Here is a 6,130-nt window from a genome sequence, read left to right on the forward strand (position 1 = left end):
AAAAAAAGACATGTGTTGCCATCAAGTTGATTCTGACTTTCTAAAATCTCATGTGTCGAAGTAGAAAAGTGTACCATGGGTTTCTAGCCTTCCTTTTTGCTTCTTTGTAGACTTGAACCAGTTAGCAGCTAAGCATGTCAATCATTTGCAGCACACAGGGACTTTAAGTATTAGTTATTGTAACCATACAATACCGTTCATTTCAAGAAAATGAAATCTTACAGGGCTCATGTTCTTAAGGAGTGTTTTTTTTGTTTTAACTTTTTATTGTGATTTGAGTGAACATTTACAGAACAAATGGCTTTCCTTCCAAACTTTCTTACACGTTTTGTTTTTCAGCATTGATTATAATCCCCACAAGAATGTGATTTTAAAGAAGCAAAATACTACATCTTTCTCTCTTGGAGTGGCTTGGGGTTTTGAACTCCTGACTTTAGGTTAAGAAGTTTCTTTTAAATTTAAAGGTGCAACTTATCACTGAGACTTGATGACAATTGTAGTAAAATAAGGATTAAACAGAAGATATAATGTCTGTATTGCACACATGTCCAGCAGTGCATTACCCTTAGTGAGATGTCACCACTGAGACAGGATATGAACTTCCCAATATAAAAACAAATAGATGGGATACAGCCATAATTGCCAGCTCATAACTCTTGTCCCTTTAAAGGACTTGCCTGTCTGCTTCTCCTTCTAATCTAGTGAAATATAACTTGCCAGTATTCCTTTTAATCAGATCAAAAAGTAAGAAAAAATATTGTTCATGGAGAATAAAATAATCCTGAAACAAAGGAATAAAAGAGAATAACTAGCATATATTCATTAGTTTTCTTAAATTTTGTTAAAATGACTTAAGGATGTGAGTGTCTGTGTGCCTTGTACAATGATGTAGTAGTCTTGAAGATAGTGTGCAATGTGATAGTTGCTATGGCAACAACATGTTTTTTATTGAAGAGCAGTTAAAATGGTGGCATATAAATAACATATGTACTGTATATTGTCTTTGAATGAATGACCTTCGCCCTTGGACTATAAGAACATGTTTTTTTCTTTTCTGAAATTCCTGTCTCGTTTTGATGTGCATATGTATTTAATAGAATGGTGATCAAACTACCCTCTTTGAAGCTACACAGAGTACAGATCTGTGGTAAGAAAATAAAAAAGGTGGCTCAATATTGCATATGTGGTTAAAAGGAGTTGATGGGTTGGGAAGCAAACCACTTGAATTAGGAGGTCTGCTGAAAACAACATTTCAAACTTTACAACCTCGAATGCAATTAAAACCATGATTAAGTTATATTTTCTTGTAATTTGATAGAACTCCTACATATAACACTTAATTGTTTGTGTGAAGAGAAATCTCTAATGTATAGGAAAAAGGCACTAGTAAAGAGAAGAGCACTGCTTTAAATCCCTAAGAATGCTGATCCAGGTTTATGAGTAATGTGCTTTCAGAGTAAAAAGCTCTATTCTGGTGTGGTGGCAATTAGCAATAATGTATATCAATAGATACATAAAGGGACAGTATATGTGTTATAAACTCAACTATTTCATATGTGTTGTAGTTGTTACTGCTGCTGTTCCATTGGTGCCTTTAATACAGCTCCCACATAAATTAATCCACTATACAAAGAGAACAAAATCTTACCCGATCCTACACTATCCACACAATTATCCCCACGATATTTATTCTGTTTAAATTCATTGTTGCATAGTCACTATGCTAATCCATCTCATTAAAGGTCTTCCACTTTTTTGCTGACCTTCTATGTTTCCAAGCATAGTTCCTCTTTAGGAATTAGTTTCTCTTGATGACATGCCCAAATTATGTAAGAAGAAAAAATCTCATCACTCTTGCTTCTACAGAGCATTCTGACTGTACTTCTTCCAAGAGAGATTTGTTCTTTTGACAGCCTCTGTGGTAAGGAGCTGCACTGCCAATCTGAATGCACACAGATCAAATCAACCAGCTACTCTGAGAGTTTAAAAACCACCTCAGGATTAGGTTTGAGGCTTTAAACACTAATGAAGACCAGATAAGCTGTGGGAAGATATCAAAGATATCATTAATGAAAAGCGCAAAAAGTCATTACTAAGAAGGAAGAAGAAGAAAAGACCAAAATAGATGTCAAAAGAGACCCTGAATATTGCATTAGAGTGCCAAGAAGCCAAAGTAAAGGGAAGAAATCAAGAAGTTAAGGAGCTAAACAGAAGATTTCAAAGGGCTGCTCAAGAAGGCAAGGCAAAATATTATAATGCAATGTGCAAGGAGCTGAAGTCAGAAAATCAAAAGGGCTGAACTCGCTCAGCATTTCTTAAGCTGAAAGAACTAAAGAATAAATTCAAGCCACCAGTTACAATGTTTAAGGATGCTATGGGCAGAATATTGAATGATTCAAGAAACATTTAAAAGTAGGTGGAAGGAGGATACAGAGTCATTTTACCAAAAGGATTGGCTGACACAGAAGAATTTCAAGAAACAACATATGACTAAAAGGCAGTGAGGAAGTACAGGCTGCACTGAAGGACTTGGTAAAAAAAGTAAAGCCTCAGGAATTGATGGAATACCAATTGATGTATTTCAGCAAACAGATGCTGCCCTGCATGTGTTCACCAAATGGTGCCAAGAAAACTGGCGGACAACTACTTGGCCAACTGACTGGAAGAGATTCTTATTTATTCCCATTCCAAACAAAGGTGACCCACCAGAGTGTGTACATTATTGAACAATATCACTAATATCACTCACTAGCAAAATCCTGCTGAAGATTATCCAGGAAAGATTTGAACAGTACATTGATAGAGAACTACCAGAAATACAGGCTGGGTTTAGAAGAAAGAGGTTATGGCACTATGGACATTATTGTCAATGTCAGATAGATCTTGGCAGAAAATAAAGAGTACCAGAAGAATGTCTGTGTTTCATTGACTGTGCAAAGGCTTTTGACTGTGTGGATCACAATAAATTGTGGCTAACCTTGAAGAAAATGAGAATCCCAGATCACTTAATCGTGCTTATACAAAACCTCTACTTGGACCAAGAAACAGCCCTCAAAACAGAGCAAGGAAACACTGCATGGTTCAAAATCAGGAAAGGAGTGTGTCAGGGATACATCCTGTCCCCATACCTTTTCAATCTATATGCAAAAACATCATTCAGGAAGCAGAGCTTTATGAGGAAGAATGTAGCAACAAGATTGGAGGAAAATTCATTAACAACCTACAATATGCAGATGACACAACCTTTCTTGCTGAATCTGAAGAAGACCTGAAACATCTGTTGCAAAAGATCAAGGACTGTAGTCTTCAGTATGGATTGAAGCTCAACATCAAGAAGACAAAAGTTCTCACCACTAGGTCAATTGACAGCACCATATTAGATGGAGAAGAGATTGAGGTTGTTAGCAATTACAGCTTGCTCAGATCCACAATCAACACTCTTAAAGCAGTCAGGTAATCAAAAGATGACTTGCATTAGGAAAGACTGCTGTCGTGGACCTCTCCAGGGTGCTGAAGAGCGATGATCTCAGTCTAGATACAAAGGTTCACCTAATCCAGGCCATGGTTTTCTCAATTACTTGTTATGCTTCAGAGAGTTGGGCAATGACTAAGGATGACAGAAGAATAGATACCTTCGAATTGTGGTGCTGGAGAAGAGTCTTGAACATACCATGGAATGCCAAGAAAACAAATAGGTCTGTCTTGGATAGGGTGAAACCAAGTCTTTCCTTGGAGGCTAGGATTTTGAAGTACCACCTCACTTACTTCAGGCACATGGCTGAGAGAGATCAATATGTGGAGAAGGGCATCATGCTTGAAAGGGTGGACGGACAGTGCAGGAAAGGGAGACCCTGATGAGATGTATTAATACAATAACTGGACAATGGGGATTGGCATGTCAGAATTAGTGAGACTGGCTCAGGACAGGGAAGGATTCAGAGCTACTGTACAAACGGTCACTACACATCACAGGCAACTCAGTGGCACATAACAACAATAACACACTATGACAGGTTTGAAAGCTTCCACTTCCTAAATAACATGCCTCCTGATACTCTTTGGACTTTGAAAAATATAGGTAGTTGTGGAAGGGCTTCAGGCCTTTTGTTCATCCGGTTGCTATGAGTTGTGCTCGATTTGAAGACAATCAACAACAACATCAACAACAACTCTGTGACAGGAAGATGGACAATCTCCTTCTGTTTGTCTTACTGCCTCTGAAAACAATATAAAATAACCAATATTTGTCACTACAATTCAGAGATACAAATTCTTCTCGGGTCTTCTATTTATTCATTGCTTAACTTTCATACACATAGGGAGAGATAGAAAATGCCATGACTTGAGTTTGGGACACCTTTGTCTTTAAAGTGGTATCTTTGGGCTTTGACATATAATAGAGGCACTTGGCAGCAGATTCACTTGTTCCAATATACTGTTTGATTTTTTGACTACTACTTCCATGTTTTTTTGTGGATCCAAGTGAATAAAATCCTTGACAACTTCTGTCTTCTCTATCATGAAGTGGCCTATTGGTCTACTTGTGAGGATTTTTGGTTTTTTGATGTTGGCATGCAATCCACATTAAATACTGTAGTCTTTTATTTTCTTTAGTAAGTGCTTTATATTTTCATCAACTTCTGAGAGGGAAAAGCTCATGGTATTTACATATCAGAGCTTGTTGATGAATGAATTTTCCTAAGATCTTTATGTCACATTCTTGTCCATATAGCCCAGTGTTTCAAATTATTTGCTCAACGTACAGACTGCTTGTTGTTGCTGTTGTTAGGTGCCATTGGACCAAATGCAACTCATAGTAACCCCAACAGATCTGAAGTATCTCTTATTCAGCACCATCATCATCATTTCTGACACACTTGAACCCTTGCTTCAATCACTGTGTCAATCCCTCTGAGGATCTTCTCTTTGGCTGACTATCCATCTTTCCAAGCATAATGTCCCTCTCTAAGGAATATATTCTTTTAGCAACATTCCCAAAATATGTGAGGCTTTATATTTAACTTCAAAGAGCTTTCTGGCTGTACTTTTTCCAAAATATATCTGTTTGTGCTTTTGACAGTACATGGGATATTCAGTACTCCGCTCCAACACCACATTAGAAGGCATCAATTCTTCTTCTATCATCTTTATTCATTTTCTAATTCTCAGAGGCAGAACAAGTGATGGAAAAGACCATGGCCTTAATCAAGTGCACCTTAGTCTTCGGACTTACGTAATTATTCCTCAGTAATTTTGAGAGGTCTGTGACAGAGCACTTGCCCAGTGCGATGTTTCCTGATCTCCTGCCTGCTGGTACTGTTAAATTGGATAGATAATGAGAAAGGATACAACTCTGGTACACAGCTTTCCTGATATTAATCTATGTAGTATCCCTTTGTTCTGTTCAGAGATTGGGGGGGGTGGTTTTGTCTCTGTACAGGCTCTTTGAAAGCACAATTTAGTGTTCTGAAGTTCTCATGATTCTCAATTTTGTTGTTGTTATGTTCTGTCAAGTCACCTGTGAATCAGGCACCCAACAGCTCTGAATTGTACTCTATTCTGTGGTAATCTTAGGGTCACTGACACACCTACCTCTATTATCCCTGTCACTAAATCAGTTCATCTCATTGGGGATCTTCTTCTCTTGCACTTTCCCTCTACCTTCCCAAGAAAGATGTCCCTCTCCAAGGACTGTTCACTCCTTGCAACATGTCTAAAATAATTAAGACAAAGCTTCAGAATCTTTGCTTCAATGCTTTCATGATTTATCATGATACATGCAGCTGAATGTCTTTCCATGGTAAAGAAACACATGTAAACACAACAACAACAAGCAAAACATCCGGTTGACACTGCTTGCAATCAAGATCTATTTTGACTGTCTGTCCTTTCAAGGTGTTTTTTACAGACAGTATAAATTTTGGACATTCCTCTTAGCAATAGCAATAAGACAAGAGAAGGGAATAAAAGGTATCCAAATAGGCAACGAGGAGGTAAAATTATCCCTCTAAGCTGATGACATGATAGTATACTTAGAAAACCCTAAAGACTCAGCAAGAAGACTATTGGACGTAGTTGACCAATTCAGCAAAGTAGCAGGATACAAGATCAACATACAAAAATCAGTTGG

The sequence above is a fragment of the Elephantulus edwardii genome, unplaced genomic scaffold (assembly GCF_000299155.1).
Source record: "Elephantulus edwardii isolate Elephantulus edwardi_28Jun2011 unplaced genomic scaffold, EleEdw1.0 scaffold00069, whole genome shotgun sequence".
In the NCBI taxonomy this organism is placed as follows: Eukaryota; Metazoa; Chordata; class Mammalia; order Macroscelidea; family Macroscelididae; genus Elephantulus; species Elephantulus edwardii.